Below are 26,846 nucleotides of genomic sequence, written 5' to 3' on the forward strand. Positions count from 1 at the left end.
TAATTAGGGTGGGACGCTCCGTTGGAGCGAGTGTTGTTATTAAGCAGCTGTTCAGGCTGTCAGGACAATGTAGAGGGTGGCGTGGTCAGCATCACACTTGGCTCTGACCCCCCATTGTCTATCCAAAGCGGTAACGTGAATGCCACTCAGGTACGTGACTACACTGCGTACACTTTTCTGGCAGAGTCAACCTAGAGGAGGATCACATCAAGCTGAGATACCACTGCCACCAATGTGCATTGCTAAGGCGCGAACACAACTCTCTGACGCACTGCACACTCAACGCTGATTGTGCATTGCACGACAAATTCAATCCCCTTGTTCATCCACCAATACAGAGATTTCCAGGAGCATAGTGGGCTATCCGGGCATGTTCGAGCAACAATCCTGATCTCATATTCTTAGTTTTTTCGGTAAAGTCACGTTGAAGAGAAACAACAAAATAACAAAATATATATAAAACAATAAAAAAAATTATCACGACGTTTCGACCATAACTCAAACGGTCATCATCGAAACGTCGTGAGAATTTTTTATTGTTTTATATATATTTTGTTTTTTTGTTGTTTCTCTTCAACGTGACTTTACCGAAAAAACTAAGAATATGAATTACTGCAGTCACGAAAGCTTTAAATCAAAATTTAATCCTGATCTCCTTCATCTTGCGATGCTGATGACCCCACCATACCAGTTGCTCATTTTAGGCTGATAACTTTGGTGATGTTCGAATTCACTTTCTAAGACTAATTTGCATTGGTCTTGTTCATGTCTCCCTTTTGCTCAAACACGTTAATCGCACACACACAAAAACTCTTGATCCTGAACACGCTTATGGGGCAAGCGCTGTTCACGAGCACCTATCAAGGCCGGCACGGCACACTCAGGGGTGAGTGGCAAGCACCATGTCGCCTTTGTCTCCCTAGTGGCGATGTTTACACACTGCACCACGTACTCATTTTTTTTAGTCAGAATGGACCTAGGGGAGGCTTAGGATCTGTTCGTATAATCGTCATTGTTGTTGGCCCCTGATCGAGAATGGAACTCGGGTCGCCAGGTTCGAAGCACAGCGCGCTAACCACTGCGCCACCACTCCCCGCTACATGTGCTACACACACACACACACGTAATTTATAACGTTGCACGACCATTGCTGCGCGACGTTGACTCACACCCTTGCAGTGAAATGCACGGTGCAGGTATTGCCAGCCCCGGAACAACCTCTTAGTTTGCCAATTACTCTGCCCATGTTTGCCGAGCTGGACCAGTGCCCATTGATCAAACTCACTAAGGGCGCCCGCGTGTTTTCTCACTTGACATTTGACCATTCTATGTATGGCTTTATATCGTTTTATTCTCAGCACATTTCTGCACCGTGCCTTTTTTTTTTGCCGCCCGGCGTGTATAATCGTACGACGAGGATCGCTACAAATGTACTCGAGCCACTTTGCTGAATGTGTACATTGATGCATACGTACAGCACCTGCTCTGCTGAGATCCTGCCATGTGGGCTCGCCGTGTCGAGAGCTTGAGTGTCATTTGTTAAGACGGGGGATAGAGATGAGTTGAGATGAGAGGCGAGAGAGACACGGGGTTCAGACAGAGATGGAGTTAGAGGTTTAGACCAAAAAAAAAAATCCACGATGGAGTTAGATGAGAGAAGAGACACGATATGAATTGGAGGGCTTAATTGGCGATTTTTTATTTATTTAAAGCTTTCGTAACTGCCGGAATTCATATTCTTGGTTCTTTCGGTAAGGTCACGTAGAAGGGAAACAATACAATATTTTTCTTATTTTATTGTTTCCCTTCTACGTGACTTTACCGAAAGAATATGGCTTTTTCATGTTTATTATGATTTGAATTCGAGCTGATATTTGTTGCACCCGTATTATTGCATGGTTCTGAGGACCCTTGAGCTGCTAGGGATCAAAAGTGTTTGCTACATTTTCTTGTGCCTAGTACCACTCCGCTCGGCTGGAGGTGATGAATTTTGTTCAACTTTTTAACAAGTTTTAACAATGCACGCTGGAGGTAACAGTATCTCGTTCGCATGGAATGACGATTTAGTAACGTTAACGTATGCATTGAAAACAATGAGCATGCAACCATGGATGTTGGGCCTTGTAACTCCGCTCCTGAACCCGGGGAATCGTAATGATGTAATGATGCATTAAATCCTATTAGGAAAACCAGTCGGGAACATTGCCCCCTAGGATCCAAACGATGCCCGAGTTTGATTCCCTGGGTCTCGGGAACTTAACACCGAGGACATAGAACTCTACCCATTCCTTAGTCCAACCCGCTGAACTTTACTAGTCTCGCCCATCTTCGGGCGTTGTAATATCAAGAAAATCCATGGAATGTGTCGCAATACATATTTTGGAATCCATAGGTCCTGACAGGTAATGCGCACTGATCGACAACCTACTTATCGAGGGCATATTGGTATGTTGTTTTGCACGAGCAAATTAAATGTTCTAAAAAGCACCGTGTTGCTCTTGTTTGCCCCTCTTCTTTAATCGTTTTTTTTTTAAATCTCAGTCTGGCTGCAATACTTGGCGGAGGTTTCTCACAGATCGTGTCGTGTTTTTCCAGCTCTATCTCCAACCGTTGTTTCCTTTTGTTCAGCGAAATTGTACACGGCCCTTCGCCCCACTTGTATGTGAAAGTTCTGCAATTATCGGTTGTTACAATAACCATGCTTTCATAGAATTGAGACAGTAAGTCATGTTTATTCCTTTAACTCTCCAGTAAAAAAAATATTTTTTTAGAAAAATATTCCTATCGTTGCTGCAAATAGCCTCGGTGAGAGCACATCTCACGGTCTCACCCCTCCACGAATTTTGTTACTTTCTTTTACGTAACCCTGTTTAGACGTGCAATGAATTACCAAAGTGTATCGTTGATCAAAGCCACACGGTGGACAAACAAAAGTTAAATAATGAGACTTACATTTGTTTACTATTAATAACTGTCCCCTGTGCTCACCTTTGAAAAAAAAGATAATGGATCTCAATGTCACCTGTATAATTAAGTAAATGACATTGAATTGATTGATGTCACATGGCGTATGCTATTCTCGCTTTATTATTAGTGAGACTTGGGCTATTTTTTTTATTCTGATCAGCAAGATTGTAAGCACATTTTAATTTAACCTCTAAAATAGGCACATCGGCAATTTGTTGTTTTTCTGTGTCATTGATTTGCATTCATTATTATGAATGTTATTGTAAACTATTACTGTATTATGACAGCAGAAAATATTGGTCTGATGTAAATTCTGCAATTATAATTAATGCTGACAATTAACAAATGCGGGAAGGTTTTTTTTTCACCCAATGGCAGATCCTTTACCTGCCATAGAAATGTGGAATTTCCACCACTGGCTCACGTCTACGAAGATTATTTAATGTGAATCTGGGCATGACAGAGCAATATGGAATATCTACCAATGACTCAGATTCAACTCGAGAGAGATGACCAACGTAAAATGGTCATAGCACCGTTTTTATGTCTAATTTTGGGTTTTGTAAAAAAAATACGGTTCGCACGTGTATAACGAAACCAGAACAAAACTCATCCAAACCAAACGGAGATCTGTTCAGAACACTTGGGGTCTTCACCCTACCACGGGGGGGGGGGCGGGCAGCGATCGGGAGCAGCAGATTAACGGCGAAGGGAAAGAAAAGGAAGAGAGGGAGCGGGCGGAGTAATATGAACAAACAAAGCTAAAATACAATAACATAAACACGATGTCCAGAATCGAGTATTCTTGTTCTCTCCTCTAGGAGCAACGATCACCGTGGCTCTCGCGTTAATGTTTCCCGTGCCCGAGATCGGTCACGGGCACCGTTTCAACCCGGAACGATTCACTCGAGTTTATTGTCACAAACGACCTCGGTGAGTATTTAGTTCATAATCGCTTCAGTTCCGTGTCTTAATCATCGCAGAGCCCTATTCTATAGACTCCGCTCTCAAACGACAACAAATTCCGACACATTCAGAGCGCACGGGGGGGGGGGGGGGGGAGTGGGGGGCGTATTAATGGATTCGAGGCAGGGCGTATTGGCCGCACTGTTAATTAACGAGCGGTAGTGGGGGAGCCGGTGTAAAGCACAGGACAAAGCGGTCAGTGTTTGCCTGGGATGCGTGAGAGTTTGCGGAAAGAGACAAAGGGGGCAGAATACTAACTAGAGGAGAGCGCGAGCAACACAGTTGGCGAGCGAACCGCCTCTGCAAACATCGGGTTTTTTTTTTTGGGAAAGGGGGAGAGAGTGAGTGACATCATAATTTAGCTCGATCCATTTCATTACAGGACTTGCGTGTGTCCCAATTGCGTCACGATACAACAACAAAAATAACTGTGGCTTTTTGGTTGTTGTTGTTGTTGATGTTCGTGTGTTTATTTGTTTACACATCAGAAACACGTCGACTCACCAATTAATTCCCGATCCGGAGTACAAAAAAAAAACTGCCGGTTTAAAATCCTGACTCAATCCGTAGGTATCCTGTCTGTCATCTTCTCTGGGTCAATACAATCAGTAATTTTTTTTTTCGTGGAAGGTAAAACAGAGGGACGGGTCTCCGTCATGCGAATGCGACATATCTCCCACTGACTTGCATGGCCACCAGCGTGCGTGTGCGTACCGCTTGTTTAGACAGGGACACCCCGACGTGTTAGTTGTTGAATAAAGTGGTAAACGTTGCAGTCCTGCAATTGCTTGTACACGCCTCTGCTGGCAGAAGGGCCTTCATGAGAACGGGGTTCTAGAGAGCTCCCTTTAGAGGGTTTTTGCCCTACCCATCCAGACTGTCCCAGGCGTCCTGGACGAGGTGGGAAGCACCCACGTGGACCTGCCGATCGACGAACCGCGCCGTGCCGATTTATGCTGCTGGGCGCACAGGGGTGGAGATTTCATAAGCTTGCTCCGTTGTTTCCGGGCGATCGAACCGGGAGCCTCTGGCTTTGCGTATCGTTTCTATTTCGCTAACAATTACACCACGGGAGGAACCCTTTGCTGTCGAGTCATGGGATATAAAATAGCTTTACACATTGATCCGAGGTAAAAATAAATAAAACTGTTAAAAACTTATTTTGAAAGCCGATTTGCTCTCGTTTACGAGTATATTTGTTTTTTGTTCATATATCTCAATGCATGTTTGCCTGGTTTACGAACTCTACGATGTGCTTATTTACTTTAACTTGACCCTTGACTCATTCGAACATCAGGGAATCACTTTGACAGCACTATTGGCCATCATCCGCCACTTCACGCACTATTTTCCTTAACTGCATCATGTGCTGTTAAAACTTACTCCAGTATATTGCACAAGTGACCATTTGGAAACTCAGAGTACGGAACATTTTGCCTCCTATCCCGCACCTCCGATTAGCACGGTTGGCTACGTATGGCGCGAAAGAAGTTAAACATACATATACATATAATTTCAGTGAACATCTATCCACTCCTGGATTAAGGTATTCCAATGTCATTCCCATGCATCATGGTCATGCGAAGCCAGACTGTATCTCACGCCTGCGCATATTATGTTTGGCATAGGTCAAACGTTCAAATGTCTCACCTTTAAAAAAAAAATTGAAGGCAGTGCTCACTTTTCACCTCCATTGGCGTCCCTGAGCCAGCGTTGGAATTTCCACATGGACCAGTCTCTCTTTAAGGCCACCGACTGTTGATATCTGTGTGCACAGGCTACACGCGTGGGACTATTAATGTTAAATGGCAATGCAAATACGTGTCTTGACCTTCCAAAGTGCTTCCCAGCTAGCTGCCTTGTGTTAGGTCCCGTCCGGGTTAACTATTCTCACTTAGCTCAGGACTCCGGCTGTAACATCCACGTTTTGCTGTGGCACTGCATTGGGAATTGACACAATTACAAAGATATCCCGTATAGCCTTCACATACTGTTGGGGCAAGTGCTGTTAGCGAGTACCTATGAAGGCCTGCACGGCACACGATGGGGTGGGTGGCCAGCACCACGCCCGACCACCGCCTTTGCCTCCCCAAGTGGAGATGTTTACACATCGCACACCTGGTATTTCTTCGAGGTTGAGTCGACCTAGGGGAGGCCCGGTACCGTTTTCACCTCTGCTTACCACGAGCGGCAATCGAACTCGCGAAGCAACGCGCACGAACGCACAATAACGTCAAAGACCCTCCACCACCCCCCGGCTAACTCCCCCCATCGCGGGCCCGCCGAGGCCAAGTGCCGTTCCATCTACGCACGTGAGTGCTATTGGGGTAGCAGTGGTCGTAGCATCGTCACTCTCGCACGTGTAAAGCGACAACGGCGGACTCGCTCCCCGTAGCTGTGCGCTCATCCAGCCGTCCGTCCCACCCAGCACCCATCCGTCCGTCCCAGCACCCCAGTGCGGCGTTTGTGCCGCTCTCTCCGCCGGCCCTGGAACGTTCCTGGCAGCAGCGGCGTTCCTCATTCGGAGGTAAAAGCGGCGATCAAAACCCACCCCCGCCTCGAGACGCGCCTTCTAATCTCTCCACTTTGCTCTCGGCCCCCTATCAATTAAGTCGTCCTACCTTTTGGTGAACGGAGGCGGGCGAGCGGGGGCATCAATTAATTAATCTCTTTGCCCGATGCGCAACGCTTTTGAGCACCTTTGTAGAAAGGCGCAATTAACACAGACAGCTATTTACCCCTTGCACGCGTAAAGAGACACCGCCAACTCGCTGGGGGTTGCCACCACCACCCCACCACCACCACATCACCACACCACCACCACCCCACCACCACCACACCACCACCACCACCCCACCACCACCACACCACCACCGCCACCACGAGGCGAGCAGATTTCGTGCTCAGGCGGTGTCAGCAGCCGCGGCGGTGAAGAAGCGGCCGTGAAAACGTCGGGGGGCAAAGCGGAGCGCGTGTGGGGGGACGCCTGGGTGGGGACGGGATGCGATGGGGCGGGAGGGGTGGTGGTGGGTGGGTGGTTTGCGGTGTGTGCGGAAGAGGGCTGTGAAGCGCCGTCTCGACCCCAGCCCCTAATTAACTCGGTCAAGCCGGGCTCGTCGGGTGAACCGCGCGCCCGATCTCGCTACAAGGAGGGCGACGGTCGTCTTCCTCGTGGCCTTTTTTGGGGGGTTTTGCTGCTGCCAGGATCCCTTTTGCTCCGGTCGCACGAAAGGTGAGGGGCGACCTGTCGCCAACCCCGCGCGTTCACGTGCAGGCGTTCACGTGCGTGCGTGTGTGTTCGTGCGTGTGTGTTCGCGTGTGTGTGTTCGTGCGCGTGTGTTCGCGTGCGTGCGTTCACGTGCGTGTGTGTGTGTTCGTGCGTGTGTGTGTTCGTGTGGGGAGCGGTAGTGTAGCGGTTAACGCGCTGCGCTTAGAACCCAGCGACCCGTGGTTCGATTCCCGCTCACGGCCAACAACACCGGCGACGATTATCTGAACCGGCTCCTGGGTCTCCCCTAGGTCGACTCAGCCTCAAATGAGTACTTGATGCGGTGCGTAAAACATCGCCACTGGGGAGACAAAGGCGGCCGGGCGTAGTGCTGGCCACCCACCCCCTCGTGTGCCGTGCCGGCCGTTTTAGGTGCACGCTAACAGCACTTGCCCCAACCGCCTGTTAAGGCTACACGGGGGATATTTTGTCTTTGTTCGTGCAAGCACGCGCGCGCGCGTGCGTGCGTGCGTCTGTTCGTACCGGACTCGTTCTACCCACGCCACTTCGACTCGCGCCACTTAGCGGGTTTCGCTCTCGCTGCCTCCCCACCGTCGCCTCTCGCTGTCGCCTCCTCCCTCCGGTTGACAGTTCGATGCTCTGCTCATGCGCAGTTGTATTGAGGGGACTTTGTGTGTGTGTGTGTGTGCGTGCGTGTCTGTGTGTGTTGTTGTCTTGGTGTTGTCCTGCACTGCTGTTATTTGCTGTTGTTTTACTAACTTTCCCAAGTTTGGGGGATTGATGTACGAATGCAATTTTAACTTATATGCTGTATTTATTTGCTTAAGGGGCACCACGGTGGTTAGACGTAATCTTCCTAGCCGGTATGCAAGGAGGTCGTCGGTTCGATCCCGACCCTGACGCCTGCTGTATATTTGCAGTTTGCGTGTCTCTCTCTCTATCCCCGTGGTCGTGTGGATTTTTTTTCCGGGTACTCCGGTTTTTACCCTCCACATTTAGAATGAACGGCACGCGTTTGGAGTATTGTCCACTTTGTTGAGCTATCATTTGTGGCCCAAGGGTGGGAAAAACCCGATTTGTTTTTTGCCCGACAAATCGGGTTATTGGTTTTAATGGAATTAAACCCGATTTTGCCGATTAAAACCTGGTTTTATTATCGGCGTCTCGTGCACACTTCAATCCTGCTCCTCCTCGTCGTCGTCCGCCGCCGCGTCGTCTTCGTCGTCGCTCTCGCCGCTGGACTCGGTGTTGTCGCCGTTCGTCGGGCGTGGGGTAGTCGTTGAACGCGTTGAGGTTCGACTTAATGAAGACGAGCTTCTCGACTTGTGTTTGGGCGCCAGGCTGTTCCTCAACTTGGAATGGATAAATCCCATCGTCGAGAAGTTTCGCTCAGACGCAGCAGCGGCGGTCGACGTGGCCACGCTGAACAGTTTGATGGCTGATCTTCTGGAGCTGCGGGATAGTCGCTTCCGACGAGTGACGAACTGGCGACGAAAGTCTGGGCGAGGGCCGAACGCACCGCGTGGCTCACGCGCACGGCGGCTGAGCCCGGGCCCCGGCCCGAACGCCGCTGATGGGGTGCGTGCGACTGAAATCCCGACTTAACTTTAATAAAACCGAATAAAACCGGATTTGGGCAGGATCCAGGTGCTCCGGTTTTATAAAAAAACAAAACGATTAAAACCCGAATGAATAAAACTGGGCCGTGCCAGCCTTGTTGTGGCCAGGTCGCTTCTGCAAAATAAACTAATACCTCAATGGGCTTTATCTGGTTAGATAAAAAAAAACCGACACACCTGAAGACGACCGTTTATGTTATGGTCGAAACGTCGTGAGAATTTTTATTGTTTTATATATTTTTTATTATTTTGTTGTTTCCCTTCAACGTGACTTTACCGAAAGAACTAAGATTATGAATATTTAAAAAAACAGTTTAGTTTTATTCGTATATATTTTTGCGTGATGTGTTTACCTTTGCTAGACTTTGCACTCCTGTCGTGTTTTTTTATTGTCTGTTGTTATAATGTTCGTACCTGCCCTGACTGAATGTTTGTGAAAAAGAGCTTTCTAGCTGATCGGATTACTCCAGTGTGAATAAAGATTATGACTTTAGAACGGAGCTCACCTCGCCTCTCACGACACCAATTCACACCTGCTTTGTCTCCTTTCCCAACGCCTGCGATTTCTCGCTTCACAGCGGCTTGTAACTTTGATGCTGACCTGTGCATCGATAGCTCAATGTTAATGTGCCATTGTATTGTGGGACCACTTCTGCGTGGTGTTGTCTTGGTGTTGTCTGGAACTGCTTTGTCGTTGTTTTTACTTACGTAATTATTATGTTTGTATTTAAGTGACTTGCTCACCTTATTCTCGATGTTGAACTCCTATCATTTTGTGTATTGATCGCTCTTGTAACTTGCTGACCCGTCCCTACTGGACATCTGTGAAAAAGAGCTTCATAGCTCATCGGATTCCTCCAGTCTAAATGAAGATTTTGATTCTGTTCCACACGCACGTGTGTGTGTGCGTGCGTGCGACCGGATGTAACCGCGATGTGCACGCGCAGTGACGTGCGTGCTATTATGCGCGCCCATGTTTGCATTCAAATGTGTGTTAAGCATGTGTTTGTGTACGGTGCGTTTATATATCTTTACGCCGTAGGCGAGGGCATGTGTCCTCACGTAAATTGTACTTGTTGTCATGCTCATATGTAGGGCACAGAAGTGCTTACTTTGCATGTGGGTTTACTACTCCTGCGCATTCCTGTTTATACTCAGCATAGTGTGTACACGATTGGTGCGCAGTGCACGCTACACTTAGCTATCGTCATGTACAGATGCCTCTACAATATGTCTATCTTAGTGAATACACACGGACGTGTAGCCTTATGTAAATGTCATAAACAACGTGTTTTGTGCCGTATCTGCATAATGTATATATCCCTCGTGCATATTGTGTATTCCCTTCGCTAAATTATTGCTTACGTCAACAACAACAAACAACACCATCGCACCGCTGTCCGTGGTTAACCTCGTCACGGCAGCGCACCCGAAACCGCATCTGCAAACAAAAGCGTGGCTGGTGCGGATACCTGATGCACAAATGGAAGATTAAAAACTCTCGAGCGGTGTGCGACTGTGGTCATCCAGTACAGCCCGTACAACGTGTAGCGACGCAATGCCCCCATCCACAAATACGACGGCGACGACGCACTCCGCTACCGCGACTGACGCCGTTATCCGGCTTGACCACGTGAATGTGACGTTGTAAGTCGTCGCTCCGCATCTACATCGGCCGCGCAGAAGAAGAAGGAGAAGAGGCGATTGCGTGCAGACTCCTCGCGCCGTGATCTGGCACGGAACTCAGCAGATCTATTGCTAGGAGGTTCAGTCGGAATCCCTGGTGCCGATTGCGTCTTTTTACGCACCAATGCAGGCACCTCTGCCGTTGTCCTCATTCCTCCACTCAGTCACTCTGCACGTGTACTCCGACTTCCACGCGATTCACTCCAAGTACAGCATTTCATTAGATCAGTCGAGCCTCTCTTTGTGTGTGTGTGTGTAAGTGCGCATGACGCGTATTCAAATTAATTTCGGCTATCTCAAATTGTCCCCCCTAAGGCGATCCTCTGAGATCACGGTACAAGCATTTGTTTATTTTCATATCACATCATCCTGCCTTTGAAGTGTTTTTTTTTGTTATTACGGTAATGGTAGCTGTTTCTCTTTATTATTATTATTATTTATTATCAGTATTACTGATTGTGGTTGCAACGCACGCACGCCTGTAAGCCATTGGCTAGTAGATGGGGATTGGTGGATGATAGGGAGACAATTCCTGCAAGAGACACCTACCTTGAGTACCAATGGGGTTTCCGTAAGAAGCAGTGACCAAGTAGGTTTCTTGACCCTTTCCCGTTTCCGAGATGTCGTGCAAGTTGCGGGATGTGGGTGTCCCGTTCACCGCTGAATCTCAGAACGTGCCAGCAGCTAAGACATTATACTCACCGCAGAGAACCGTAGCGACATGACCGCGCTCTATGATAGTGCGCTCCAAACTGCGCCACACGCCCTCCCGCATGGCCTTGTCACAGCCTCGGTATGTCTGCCCGCCTAAAGAATAAAGTTCGTCTATGTTTTCTTCTGATTCCATTCCGATGACGTACATCATCGGATGTCGTACACATATGTATGTCATCGGAATAGGAAAGGGTTAATGTGTGCTGCAATGAACACGAGGCAATGCTAATCTCTGGGCCAGTGATCGAACATTCCACATCGCTGTGACGTGAGCCAGTGTATACTGCCGACAAATGTTGGTGCTCGTGTTGTTAACCTGAAGGAGTAAATGGGCTGAGTCAACCCGCAACCTGGATTGGAATTCGCAACATCTCTGCTCCCTGTCATCGTGAAAAAATTATACAGAAGAATGGAATTGGGAGAGAAAAAACATCCCAAAGAGTGATCCTCCTTAAAAAAAAGATTCATGAGACTCGGTGAGTTTTTTTTCTTCCTGAGTGAGCCCTACACAGTACTTTATTCAATATTATTTTACTCAAATTATTTCACAGTTGCTCCACATACGCTGGGAAAAATACCAATAGTGATCATTTGGTTCTGAAATGTTCCCCATTGCTGAAACATTTATCAGTAAGTTAGTGCCAGTGGTCATTGCCGCACAAAGGCAGAGAGACATATTGGTTCTTCATGGAGACTGTTTGATTGCCAAACAGTCAGTAGTCACATTCAAGGGTAAATTTAATGCATAAGTGTGGCCTCAAATCAATTACTGCAGTTAGTATTAAGGCTATTTAATTGTTGGCTTATGGGAGGGCTGGTTTCTTTGTGGGGTCGAGATCAATGGCGGGGAAAAATAGCTGGGTGAGATGAATGGCTTTTCTCTCAATACCTTTGTGTGCTTCTGGAGTGGTATGCGATTAGATGTAGACCCATTTGTTTCAGCTCTAGTTGCCTTTGTACTCCAGTGAGCGCCGGAAAGTGCTCCTAATGCTCGCGGACGCCCTCACGTCTTGTGTTGCCTCTGCGGTGAGCTTATAAAGTTTGTAAAAAAAAAGTTTAGAGCGAATAATTGCACGTACAAAACTTCGTCAAAAAAATACGCCGTATCTTTTGAAAGCTCTGTTTGCGTGTATGTTAATTTCACTTAGGATGTTGCTGGATGAATAATAATGCATCAATGACTTTGGTTTGTCTGAACTCTAAACTGGTGGGTGCTGCGGTTTGAGCAATTGCTTTAAAACTCCACGGTTCTGAGTTCAAATCCCGATGAAGGTCAACCTGACCAGAGTAAATAAGATGAGCACCACTTTGTTGGCGTATCTGACCAGGTAGCGCATTCGGCTGCAATACAAAAACTTGCTAATTCCGTTTTGTTCACCTTTTTACTTTGACAATCACCTGACGAAGAAGTGCCCGTGAGGGTTGCAAGTTGAAACCCGAGTAAGTTCAAAGCATAAATGTTCCATCATGGGACCTCCTTTGCCAGTACCAAAACATGAGAATAGGTTTTCCCCTTTTTTTCTGGCAACAAAACAGGTGTTAAGGTGTTAAAACACCAAACTGAAACCTTTTACAAGGAAGTCGTCCTCTGGTCTAACACTGTTTGAGACTAGGCTAAAAAAAAGCTGTCTCTAGTGTGGACCAATCAGTTTCAAAGACAATGCATACATTATCATAGATTGTTTTTTGTTTGCATTCTGACCACGAGCACTGGCGGAGCCAGTGGGGAGGGGGGGTGTGGGGTGGCACGTGCCCCCCAAATGATCCGATCGAAATCCCTAATTGGGGTTTATTAGTGATAAATCGGCATTTTGCGACCCCCACTGCCACTGTGTTGCATATTATTACGTGACAGGGACTCTATGATATGATAGGGCAATAGTCTGAGTCCATAATTGGCAATAAGTAAAGGCAATGCAGTTATAAGTGACTCACGGAATTGTGCGCAGTTGCGTAAACAGTACACGACTTCCCTGAAGGCATCGACACCTTCAGCGAGCGCGATGCCGATCACACAACGCGGTTCGAATTCGACCCTCGATCGATGGCTGTGCCACTGCCGCACAACTCCACTATCATTTTTCATTGCTGGAGGGGTTGCCCCCCCCCCCCCTACCTGAAAATCCTGGCTCCACCATTGACCACAAGTATTGTGGTTAATGCGGACGTGATTCCTTGTAAAAGGTTTCAGTTTGGTGTTTTAACATCTCAACACAGCTGTTTTGTTACCAGAAAAAAATAAGGGGAAACCTCTTCTCAGCGTAATTGTTCATCACCTATGCGACGTGGGCCGTGAGATTGGTTGTATGGTGCCCACACCATAGGAAGGAGGAATTTTCACCGCTGGCATGAGGAACCTGGGCGTGAGCACTGCTTAATGCCTCTAAGAGCAGAAAACAACGTTTACCTTGTCAGAATTTGAATTGAGCAGTTACTCCGTATTCACGTTAACCACTGCAAATGCAAGTGCACTGGCCACAAGGATCATTCACCTGCATGATGTGTTGTCACTCATCGACCCACACTCCTGTTTAAAAGCCTTCCTCTGCTCTTGTCCTCAGGAGCACACAAACACAGTGCCGTTTGTTATTGCTTCATCGATTGCACCATTTCACAATACAAGCATTAACACCTGCAACATCCGAAAAAAAGCAGCGTTCACTACTTTGTGCTGAAAAGAGTAATTTATTAATATTCGTCACGTCATGGAGATGCCATTTTGGAGTCGCTGTGGTCGTTGGCCAAGCATGGCATGGTGGGAAATGGCCTTGGAAAATCCCATGACTGGAAGAGTTTTTGGAGTCTTTACGAGAGGACTGCTTTAAACCACTCACTGGCACTCCTTTACCAACGATAATTACAGGAGAAACTCTTCTAATCCGAGGCTCCTATTATCCACGGGACCTATACTTGTCTATGAAAACACTTATTTAGCCGTGTCCCGAATTAATCTTATCTGATTTTTTTTTTACGCGGATAAGTGGAGTAAGATTTGCGGATAGCAATGCGGAAGTTGGGATGTGCTGTATCCATCCCTCACAGTCACCATGGATAAGAGGAGTTCTACAGCAGCGGCATTCCACAAATGTGCCAACATCTAGGCCAAGTGTTTACGTGTTCAAGCAAGCAAAGGGGCAGTACTCATCTTCATTGCCATCCCGGGCCCAGTGGTGGAACATGAGCAATGTGCATTATGGGGCCTGGCTTGTTTAGAGGAGAGAGTCTATATGCACATAATGGATATTATAACTACTATTACAAACTACTTTTTTTAACTATTTTTCCTTCACCAGATAAGGCCAACTGAGCTACATATAGCTATTTTTAGGACGCGACCTGGCCACATATGATAGCTCAATGAAGTGGCTTATCACGTGGTAATTTATAACAGCCAAATACTATAAACGAATGTTGATTCTTAATGAGGGGAAACATCGGAGGGCCCAGAGAAAATCCACGTGACCACGGGGAGAGAGACAAGCAAACCCCAAATATACAGGCATCAGGGAAGGGATCGAACCCTCGACCCCCTGGATACCAGGCGAGGTAGTTAACATATTGCCACCGTTGCGCCCTGGAGATAGAATGGCCTGAATTCGATAAAAAAGTAAAATTGTGTTGGTGTGTGTGAGCAGTCGTTAGTGTTTGGAGTGGAGTGGTGGCGCAATGGTTTACGCACACCATAATAACCCGATGATCTTAGTTTGAGTACTGCCCCCCACCCTCCCCACCACCTTCACAAACCCTCACTGACCAGCATGGAGGATGTATGTTCAAACGATCACCGTGACTCACAGGTGTGGGTGGGCGTTCATCGTGCTCGTCAATCGACAAAAGGGACTGTGTATTATAATGATTGAATCACTGGCGACTGGGATCTAACCACGCGTAAGCACTCGGCTTAATTATGGGAAACTGCCCGGATCGAAACCAGACCTCAGCAAATGCTAGACTCGGTGTCCTGACACAGAGGCATCAGCCAGTCCCACCGCACTCCCAAGCCACGTTGCATTAATGAGCTTAGATCGAGGCACCGGCGCTGTTTAGAGGCAAGCCTAAGTTGAGCGACATTTGCAAATGAGCTCAAACGATGAAAAGTGTCCCTTTCAAATGCGGCTGGCCCAAAGTGCTTTAAAGCAATTAGCGATCCGCGTTGCGTCCCCCCCCGCAGCGCTGCCCGTGTGCTTCGCGAAGCGTAATTGTCATTCTGTTTGGGACGCGCACGTGATGCACTCATGCAAACTCATTAACCTTTGAAAAATGACAATTTAATTGAGAACATTGAAATTTGCCCCTGCCCCCCCCCCGAGCAACGAAATGCACGCGCGCAAGGCGCCACCCTCATTAAAAATACAGCGCGTAACAAGTTTTTTGTTTTGTTTTTTTTTTTGGGGGGGAGGAGGTTCCGAAAGGCGTTGGTTAAGTAGAAGCCTCTTTTTGTTTTGTTACAAACAGCACCGCACTCTGATGACGTCGTCGAGCAGACGTTTCGTTGCCGCGTGCGGGTTATATTCCACGGGGTTTGGTTGTTGGCAATGGGAGCTATGAAATGTAGTCGAGTGTGTCTCCGCTACTTACGAGCATTCGACTTACGAACTTTCAGAGTATGCGAACAAACCCGTCCGTTTGTGCAGTTGCCTGTTCGGACCGAGATTCATAACTTCAACCGCCACGCAATAGATGGCCGTGGTGGTGTCTACATCTGCAGAACATGAAGAACCAGTGTCATCTACAGGATATTATACAACTTTTTTTAAAGCCATTCCCCGTGTTTAGTGTGCATGCCTTACACCATGTTTGGAATGTTAAGCCGTTAAGCTGGGAACACAAGTCTCTGGCTCCAGGTCCATCAGCACCGGAACTCCTCAGGGCTGCGTCCTTTCCCCTCTGCTCTTCTCCCTGTATACCAACAGCTGCACCTCCAATCATCTGTCCGTCAAACTATTGAAGTTTGCGGATGACACCACCCTCATTGGGCTGATCTCTGGTGGGGATGAGTCTGACTATAGGTGGGAAGCTGACAATCTGGTGACCTGGTGTAGCCAGAACAACTTAGAGCTAAATGCTCTAAAGACAGTTGAGATGGTTGTGGACTTCAGGAAGAATACAGCACCACTCACCCCCATCACCTTGTTAGACTCCCCAGTAAAAATTGTAGAGTCCTTCCGCTTCCTGGGCACTATTCTCTCCCGGGACCTCAAGTGGGAATTGAACATCAGCTCCCTCACCAAGAAAGCTCAACAGAGGATGTACTTTCTACGGCAGCTGAAGAAATTCAACCTGCCAAAGACAATGATGGTGCAATTCTATACAGCGATCATTGAATCCATCCTCACCTCCTCCATAACCGTCTGGTACGCTGCTGCCAGTGCCAAGGACAAGAGCAGACTGCAGCGTATCATCCACACTGCTGAGAAGGTAATTGCCTGCAATCTACCGACCCTCGAGGACCTGCACACGACAAGGTCTATGAGGCGAGCGAGGAAGATTATGGCCGATTTCTCCCACCCTGGACACTCTCTGTTTCAGCTACTCCCCTCCGGCAGAAGGCTTCGGTCCATCAGGACCAAAACCTCACGCCATAAAAACAGTTTCTTCCCATCTGCTGCTGGCCTGTTAAACAAGGCCAAGGGCTAACACTGTTTTTAACATTTGATCTACATAACGACACGTTGCTGATATTAACTATGTTTCCCTATTTGTATTTTTAAATTATATCTTAAAGCTATTTTAAATTCGATATTTATTTAATTTTATATACTTCAGCCCCTTAGTGTTAGACTTTTAACCCTTATTATAGTAAGACTTGTTTAAAACTTATTTAAGATTTTAGATTCCTATATGTTGAATGTATGCACCATCCTGCCAAAGTAAATTCCGTGTCGGTGTGAACTTACATGGCGAATAAAACCCTTTCTGATTCTGTACAGGAGTAAAGCTGGACTTACGAACAAATCGACTTATGAACAGACCTCTGGAACCTAACTTGTTTGTACGTAGAGGAGTCCCTGTATACTGTGGCCACTGTTTGGCAAGCATTTTTTTTTAAAAGGTTATGCGTGCATTGCTGAGGTGGATAATGCTGTTCCGGTGTTACTACGTAGCGGCAGATTTTACTCAGATCCTGGGTCTCATTTCTGAACATCCATCATAGCTAAATGAAGACATTTATGTAAACGGTAAAAGGCGTGGCCCTGCAATTGCTTGCTCTTGCCACTGCTGAAGGAAGAGTTATATACAGAGCCCATCTAGAGGGTTGTTTGACCTACTCTGCAATGCTGATCAGACGTCTTGACATTTATGTAGCTCTGTATGGTCTCACCTCAGTCACTGCTGACTGTATATGCACCCAAATAAACTGCTGTGATGTGTAATTTTGTTCTTAAATCATTCATGCCCAGCTCTGAGAGTGTATTCAACTAGATCGCAGTGTGCGGCCAGGTATTTACTCACTCATCCGCAGAGCTCAAGAAATCCCTCTGGAGTTTTGGAGTAACAATTGGCCCGTGAAGTTTGTCACGAACAAAAGCCCTGGGCGTGATATTCCTGTCAATTGTAGCTGCTGTTCGAGACATTACAGAATGAAAATCAAATGACTTTCCCGCGTGCTTAGTAGATATCAGTGGCGCGATCGATGTATAGACAGTAATTGGTATAAAATGCAAAAACAACGATGCAAAACGGAAAACAAAGCCTCATCTTTATCGTAACGAAACAATCCCACAATTTGTGAACATGTGCCAGTCGTTAAGCAAGAGGCAAGAGGGGTGGGGGGGAGGGGGGGGAGGGCTTCAGACACCGCACACGCGTGAATGGGCCACTTGATTTTACTCGGAATCGGGGAATGGAGAAGCCCCGCTTATTTGTCCCGGGCGCGCTCCGTCTCGAAGCAGATGTTTGCGATTTTCACCCCTAATTGTTTGCGCAGAGAGCAAGGTGCAACATTTCCAAAATAGCGCAACGCGTACCAAATGCTCCACAGACGTCAGTCAGCGGTTTTTTTTTTTTGGGGGGGGGGGGGGAGGTGCCTGCCACGTGCGCCCCCCTCCCGTCCACCCGCCGTGTAGATTGCGTTGATAAAACGACGTCGACTGCTGAATCATTTGATGGCTTCACGATATTGGTGCCCGCGAGTTAATAAAAACGTTTAGCGGCCGCGTGACGCGCGACGCCATGCACGCGCGGCTGAGTTACGGCTCTCTTCGTTCTCTGTTGTGTGTGTGTGTGTTTTTTTTTTGGGAGCGAAGGTTTGCAAACACTCCCCTCCCCACCCTCTCCCATCACCGCGCCGTTCGCTGTTTATGATCAGGGCCGCGCCCGTCTGTGACATGATACTGCTGCTGCTGTTGTTGTTCCGTGCGCTGTCAATGTTTTTTGTTGCGCATCCCAAAGGCGTCAATGGACGATGGCATTCGTGGTGCACGCGGTCTGTGAAGGGGTTTCTCTTCTTCATCTGCTGCTGCTGCTCACCACGCCGTTCGTTTCGGGCGCGCTCCTGCACGAGGTCGCTTTACGCCGATGAATGGGGAGGGAGGTGGGGGGGGGTGAAACACAAACGCAGAGGCGTCCCAATTTGTTTCGGCCGGGAGAAGTCCCAATTGGAATTGTCGATGGCCTCCTAGGAGGGCTGTCCACTGAATCAGGGCGCTCTGCGTGTACGTTGGAGTTCTATCGCACAGTACGTAGCTAACCGTGCTTGTCCGAGATGGTAATCCGAGAATGCGTGTATATGTGTTTGATGCCGAAGTTCTTTCGCACCATACGTTGCCAACTGCGCTTATCGGAGGTGCTAATCCGAGAATGTGTGTGTGTGTGCGTGTATGTACGTTGAACTTATTTCGCACCATACGTTGTCAACCGTGCTTATCGGAGAATGTACGTGTGTGTATGTATGTATGCTGCACTTCTATCGCACCATACGTTGTCAATCGTGCTAATCGGAGGTGCGGGAGAAGGACAAGAAACTAAACACAACAGGCAGTTTTAAAGAAAAAAGTTTTCAAATTAGAATATTTCAAAGTGCACAGCCCCAGTGGCGTCCCAATATCGGAAGGAAGAGAGAGAGCATTCCAGACGGCCGCAGAAGCACATACAAAAGCGCGCAATGCCTTGCCCATCTTTGTTCGATGGGGAGCCAAAAGCCGCTGCTGCGAGGATGACCCTCGTTCGCGTGATGGTTTATGCTCCTTGATGAGACCAGTAAGGTGTTGTGGTTTATCTGCGGCGGGCACTTTGTGTGTGATGAGTGTAAAAGCGCAGACTGAACGCACCGACCAAAGAGTCGCGTTGGCCGACGATCCTACGTCTGTTTGGCTGGGCAATTGGTGCAGTCGCAAATGTGGTGCAGTTTTCACATGGCCGTCGAGAGAGCTTCTCCAATCAGCACGGTTGGTTACATACGGTGCGAAAGAAGTTCAATATACATGCACACATGCTACGCACTTATACTATAAACTACGCGGTATATATGTACTGGCAGTGTGAGAGCAAGGCCTCGTATTTGCTTTCGGCCGGAACCAACTCCACATTCCCACAGCTGGTGCCAGTCAAGATTGCTGTTGGACAACAACGGTTTATTTACAGCAAAGCGGTGCTGGTTTTTATTGAACCCAGAGGGACGATGCCCAGATTCAGCTCCCCCCCCACCCCCCGTCACGAGAATTACAATTCATGGCCTTCCGGATGATTTTTGGACAGTGTTATTTATACAAACTAAAAACACATGTAAGACAATGTTCGCGTTTGTGATTGTGCTTGGCACAATAACAGCATAAAAAATAGTTAACTTAAAATACACATATCTGAAAACAAAATAACAAATATTTTACAGGAACACTCTACTATCCATATTTGATTCAAAGCATATGGATACATTAAACGCGTGTTAAAGTTTTACACCCTGTCACAGTGGCATGTTAACTTGTGTGCAACAATGTATGGTGATATGAGACTTGGGCCCTTTCCGAAGCTCATTTTCAACGTTTGTCCCATTTGGCTGAACAAGCCTTGCACAGAGTGGGGAGCGGCAGTGAAGTGTGTCAGTGTACCCCAGTTCAATGCCCGCTCACGGCCAATAACAGCGGCGAATGTTTGAACCTTTCCCGGGTCTCCTTTAGGTGGACTCGGCCTTAAATGAGCACGTGACGCGGTGCATAAACATCAGCACTGGGGAGACAAAGGCGGCTGGGCGTGGTGTTGTCCACCCACCCCCTCGTGCGCCATGCCGGCCTTGTGGAGAGATTATGGCCTTGGGTTGGCCCCAGACCAGGATTTAAACCTGCAACTTGAATATTGTGAGTCGAGCACTTTCACCACGGAGGTGCGGCTTTTAAAATATTGGACGTTTGAAAAATGTGAACACTTTCCATGTTATCGCCCATCACAGTTGACTTATAAGGTTCATTTCAGATACTGCAGAGTGTTATGATAGAAATAGGTGTGTTCTGTATGTCGTCCTAACGGATTCTACGTGAAGATAATGTATCGCCTGATTATTTTTTTACGATCCGAGTGGGTTGTCACTCACTCCAGCTGTTGCAGCTGTATATAAATACGCCCTCTTGTGTTCACTATTTGCACTCTGCACCTCCCGAACTCATGGGTCAAGTTAACTTGGCCATCTTCTGCCGACCCTTTGTAAACCAACCAATCACAAGGATTTGTTAGGCGTAGGCATTTGGTAAGCAGTTGTGCATGTGTGTGAATGTGGGAAGCGGTAGTGTAGCGGTTAGCGCTACGCTGCGCTACGAACCTGACGATCCGAGTTCCATTCCCGCTCACGGCCAACACCCAGTGACGATTATCTGAACCGGCTCCTGGGTCTCCCCTAAGTCGACTCAGCCTCAAATGAGTACCTGGTGCGATGAGACAAAGGCGGCCGGGCGTGGTGTTGGCCACCCACCGCCTCGTGTGCCGTGCCGGCCTTAATGGGTGCTCGCTAACAGCACTTGCCCCTACACTCTGTTGAGGCTATACTGGGGACCTTTGTAGTATATATAATTGGTGGAGACCGGTGGCACAGTGGTTAGCGCACTGTCCTACGTTCCCGGCGACCGCTGTGCGATTCTCGCTCATGACCAATAACAGCGGTGGATATCTGAATTTGGGCCTGGGCCTCTCCTAGGTTGATTCAGCCTCAAATGAGTACCTCGTGCGGTGTGCATATGTCAGCACTGGGTCGGTAAAGGTGGCACGGGCGTGGTTTTAGCCACCTACCCCCCTTGTGTGCTGTGCTGGCCTTTGTCGGTGCTCACTAACACCACTTGGCCCCAACAGTTTGTTCATGGCTATAAAGGGGGGGTTGGGATCATTGTCTTTGTTTTGAGGGTCTGGCTTAACTATAATCACGTTTAGCCTGTGCTGGTTTTCGGGATACATGTGTCGCAATGGGATGTCTCAAGCTGTTGTGTCTCAATACTCTTCTAAGTTACAAATGTGTGAAAGCGCTTTTGTCGTTATGCAGTAATTGGCAAACAAAAAATACTTAATATTATCAAAATGTAATTTGACAACAGCTATTTAAAACAATTGCGTATTTATAAATATTTATGGTTGGTTATAAATTTGTCTGCAAATGGCCTATTTCCTTATTCGAATATCTGGTTGGGTCGCTTTATTTTTTGAGCGATTAAATCACAATTCTGAGGTAAAATGTTGCTCTGAATTTTACTTTGCATGTCAGCCCTCCGTGGCAGCCATGGAAAGGTGGAATTTCCACCACTTAGTATTATTGGGTACACCAGGTTGTCAATCAGGCAAACTGTTTGTTTCTCTTCCAAATAACATCCTCTTTGGTTCTATTCGGTAAAGTCACGTATGTAAAAAATAAAACAACAAAAATCACGACGTTTCGGCCACAACACAAGTGGCCTTCATCAGGTGAAGGGACCAGACTGTCTCGAGGACAGCGCTATGAGCCATAAACCACATCCACCGCCATGATATGCAAATCGCACTCCGTGAGCTCCACACCTCCACCCCACCTCGAGGCGAGTCATCATTCACTGCTCCCCCCCCCCACCCCTCTCAATCAATTGCATGAATTGCAACGATTCTAGGGCATAATTCTGTCTAAGAATCATTTCACTTTTGCCGTGTTTGTAATGTCTTATCCGCTCTGTCTGTCTCGTCTCTATTTTCTCCTTCCCACTGTCTCGTCTGCACTGCCTCGCTCGTTTATGATAACGCCTCTCCCATTTGCACGTTCTCTTTCTGTCTTATCTCATGCATTGTTTGCTTGCACTCTCTGATTGCCTCCTTTGTGCTGCCTCCTTTGGTCACGCTCGTTCTGCCTTGTCACCTACGTCCGTAAGCTAAACATACAATTCGCATACCGTTTGCACGGATCAAAATAATACATTTTAATCCGCACGTTTCGATGTGTTTTTTTATTGTGCGGTTTAGGGTAGCCAAAGGCGCAGTCCTGCAATTGTCAGCTCACACCACTGCTGGTGGAAGAGCCTTTTAACTCGATGAAATAGCAGCCTACTCTTCTACGCTGACCCGCCCCTACTGGACGCCTGTGAAAAAGAGCTTCATAGCGCATCGGATTTCTCCAGGATAAATACATAATCTAATAAAGATACTAATTCTGATACCCACACTTTACCCCACCACCTGCCGATCGACTTACTGCAGTCAGCGTACTAATCTAATTTAATCAGAATCAGAACATTTATTTACAGCTCGTGGAATCCGATGAGCTGCAAAGCTGTTATTCACAAATGTCCAGTCGGGGCAGGTCAGAACGTTACAACAACAAACAGTACAAAACTACGATAGCAGTGAAAAGTATCGGAAAGATAAACAAAACATTTAAAAAATATATATATACAAACAAAAATTTTCTTTTTTTTTACCAAGTAAAGCCCACTCAGCTATTAGCTTCTGTTTCAGAAGAGACCTGGTCACACGTGATAGCTCAACGAAGTGGCTTTGCACGTGGAAATCTATTGCAGCAAATTAATCCATATGCACGTTTCTAAATGTGGAGGTAAAACCAGAGGACCCGGGGAAAAGAAATCCACGCGACCACAGAGAAAGAGACACGGAAATTCCAAATATAAAGAAGGCGTTAAAAATAATCGAAATAATATAGAGGCATGTTTTTCACCAGTGAATGGATCGATTACCCATTCCCCAGCTCACTTCCTGCCTTTGCCAAATGCCTTCTTCATTCTGATGACCAGCCCCAAGGAGGGACACACTTTTTGACTGAGTAGAAATCTACATGAGGTCCAGGCAGGAGTGGTGCTCAAGAAGCAATGGACAGAGTTGTATTTTGTCATAACTTAGGCTAAGTAACATATATTTAAAAAATATATGAATTCCTGCAGTCACGAAAGTTTTAAGTCGAAATTTAATATACATCCCTTGTGATTTTCTACCTTGTCACCATAGCTGTAAGGCTAACATGACCATATGTGTCTTGCTGCTGCTGATTTGACCCCCAAGTGTCACATGACTGATTGGGCGGTCAGCCCGGTTTGAATCCTTTCCCATTCGAGTTTCTCTTCCGATACCGTTCCGACTCCATATGCGTACCATATTGTCAGAACGGAAACAAAACAAAAACTTTATCGCTTGTGGAGCTCCCACGAGTCCATGCAGGAGGGCGTGTGGCATAGTTTGGCACGAGCTATCATGGAGCCTGGTCGTGTCGCTACAATGTCTTTAAAAAATCAATGTCGATATGCCTCTAAATAAATATTTTCCGTGAACCGCATGCGAAACTTGCAGACATCTCGGAACGGGAAAGGAGGTGGCAAGAGTCTAAAACTGAACAAGAAAGCGGTTGTTATGATCAAGGTCCGGTGTCAAAATTTTGTGGGATCGCAGTAAGACGAGTCAGGTTCCGGCACAGCCTCGTTCCGGAACGGTTTGGAGTAGCCGTGGAAGAGAGGCTCTGGTGAAACTGGAGCTCAGCAGCAGCTTGGCACGCGCGGCCCGAGCGTCCATTAAAAGTGCTGCGACAACAAGGCGTGAGACAACGCGAACAGCAACAACAACAACAACATCACGGCCGCCGAAATGATGACCGGGCACACCGGTGAGGCAATTGCGCGGAGCGTCGGTACCGAACAAACTTATTGCGGAAGAGGACAGACAGCACCTTCCAGTTGTTAGTGCAGTCAGGTGCTTCCGAATCATTTCACGGAACACTGCAGCTGATGAAGAGTCGCAGGGATGCGTTCTTGCGGGGGCACCACACTCGCGCTGCGCGCAGGCGGGCTGAATTCCCGATTACTCCGCGCGCTCCTAAATTCTGCGCCGGGGGGACAGGTCCCTGCGTGTACTCGTTCTCGTACTGTAATTGTGCGACGTGAATTTATCTTCGAAATCGGTTAGCTGTGCAGCGGCCTCGGCGCCGGAGTCTTTGTCACAAGGTCGAACTCGAATGCGCGAAGGAATGAAACGCTTATTTTTTTTATTTTTTTTAAACGGTCAGCCTTCGTGTTGGAATTCCCCGTCGTTCTCTGGCAGGGAATTCAGGCTCTGCTGGACAACAACCCATGTTGACCTTCGACCCATCGGTGGTGCCTCCTGCTGTATTCGTGCTTATTGTACCAGGATGACGACGATTGGCTTACCTTGACCACGGCCGGGATGGGAACTTTGTTGCGACCCAAAACGTGATGGTGCGACCCGGTCTCATCCCTACGGCCGGTAATGGATATTGGGGCACGTTTTTTTTTGTTGCACATACCAGAAAGCATGCAAGTTTGTTCATTACGTTACGTGAAAAACAAGGTGAGAGTGGGGAAAAGTGTTGTTCGACAGAGGCAAGGTGTTTTGAAGGATAGTGGTGGTTTGAGTGAGGACGTGGCAGAGATAGGCAATGGTACATATACTTGGCAGAAAATTCCACCTTAATGTGCATTGTCAAGGATGTTGTGAGACTTGGGGATTTGTTCGGAGGACATTCCCCCGTTTAAATTCTGCATGAGCACACATGCAGCAGCAGCAGCAGCAGAAACTCTTAATTCTCTTGGAAGCTATGAATCCATTTGCACGAAGAAACGTCGCACTGTGGGGCAGATGCAACAGTGGTGGACCCAAGGGGGTAGGAGTAATGCCCCCCCCCCCCACAGCCCCCCCTCCACCACCCCACTGCCTTCTACTCCCCCTCACCCCGATAAATGTACAAATTATCTTTCACTTTGTTGAGCTATCATTTGTGGCCAGGTCGCTTTAACAAAAATAAGTTAACACCTCAGTGGGCTTTGTCTGGCAGAATAGGAATGGTTCCGTGTGGTGTTTGTACGTGTTTGGGTGATTTGTTTACCCTTCCTTGTACTTTGCACTCCTATCGTGTTTGTGTTTTGTTTATTGTTGTAACGTTCTTACCCGCCCCGACTGGACATCTGTGAAAAAGGGCCTTATAGCTCGTCGGATTCCTCACGTATGATATTCTGATTATTATACTCTCTCGCCCCGCTCCTTACCGAAGAAAACACAGAAACTTGCATTATTAGCGTCGGGCCCTGATTTAAAATAAAGCGTGAAACTTTCCGCCCTGGCTACTAACCTCCATCGTTAACGCTATAGATCCACCTCTGCGGTGGAGTGACATTTAGCTCTGTCCCATTCCAGTATTTCCACGCCGTGTTAAGACGGCGTCGGGCTTCAGCATAATTCAAACATGCTTTATAACGGCAACCGATTTCCAGCCGGCAGTTTTGGCCACGCACCCAGCAGTCGCCTCAGCCTCGGATGAACACTCGGTGGTCGAGACTGGTCACGGATCGGTCACCACCCGCGGAGAGTGCCTGCCCCGGAGGATGACGAGCATGGAGATGGAGTGATGGAATCAGCCCGCTCGCAGGGGCGCGATTGAGTTTAGCGTTGCAGGACTGTGAGGAATGGCCAACAACATTGGGAAGGCCTTCATCCAGCAGTGGCTACATAGTCGAAAGTGATGATGAAAGAAGCTATTGGATCTTTGAATTATTTTAACGGTACGCGTACGTTTAAACACAATGAGAAGATTGCTTTTGCAGTGGTGGACACAACGGATGAAAAACATTCATGAATCGTGCTTCTCTGTAACAGAAAATAAAATAGGTTAATAAGAAGGCTATTGGCCCAAATGTGCCTGACTTAATATCCGATTGTTCCGAGTTTAATTACCAGAGCTGTTTTTGGACAGCCAGCAGCGATTGTACCATGTAGATCAATGGCCCTCGCCATAGCAAGGTAGAATTTCCAACACTAGCTCAGACTTCCACATTTGGCCCAATACACATTTGAACTTCATCGTTTGTAGCTACATCTGCAGCAGAAATCAATCACTTTCAAGTTAATCAATTGTGCCATCTTAAACCTGGTCCCACCAGTAGACCTGCGTGATTCATCCTCGCGGTGCCCATTCACCACTCACAACTCCCCCCCCCCCACCGCCTCCTCCACCCCCCCCCCCCCCAAGCCACCTTGCCCTGGCCTTGCATTGACGGAATCGACTGAAGCTCGTGCCCACATCCACCCAGCGCCTGGCACAAAGGTGCCGCATCAAATGCTTTGCGGTGTCTAATCCACGGGGCTGATGCGTTCCCGTTCGCGGCGAAACGGTAGCCACGCTCGCCGCGGGCTTAATTATTGATGGCCTAACGAACGGGCTCGCATTTGCGGCGGTGAGATCGCCAGCTTTTGCGAGCGCGAGGCTGCCA

At 47.6% G+C, this 26,846-nt stretch overlaps 1 protein-coding gene across 6 annotated transcripts in view; it reads left to right on the plus strand.

The window, feature by feature from the left end:
* The window catches only part of LOC116947176 (estrogen-related receptor gamma-like), a 404,855-nt gene that overhangs the window by 98,383 nt on the left and 279,626 nt on the right, over positions 1-26,846 (plus strand). Inside the window, exon 1 of one of the 6 annotated variants that reach the window (XM_032962637.2) lies at positions 6,377-6,460. The exons of 4 other annotated variants lie outside the window; for them this stretch is intronic. The gene's annotated coding sequence lies outside the window, so the exon portion shown is untranslated. Of the gene's footprint in view, positions 1-6,376; positions 6,461-6,952; positions 7,166-26,846 lie in introns of those variants that run through there. One more of the 6 variants, XM_032962631.2, reaches the window with a different exon arrangement.

This window comes from Petromyzon marinus, chromosome 29, assembly GCF_048934315.1.
Source record: "Petromyzon marinus isolate PM22_M1 ecotype Great Lakes invasive population chromosome 29, UKy_Petmar_22M1.pri1.0, whole genome shotgun sequence".
Taxonomy (NCBI): domain Eukaryota; kingdom Metazoa; phylum Chordata; class Hyperoartia; order Petromyzontiformes; family Petromyzontidae; genus Petromyzon; species Petromyzon marinus.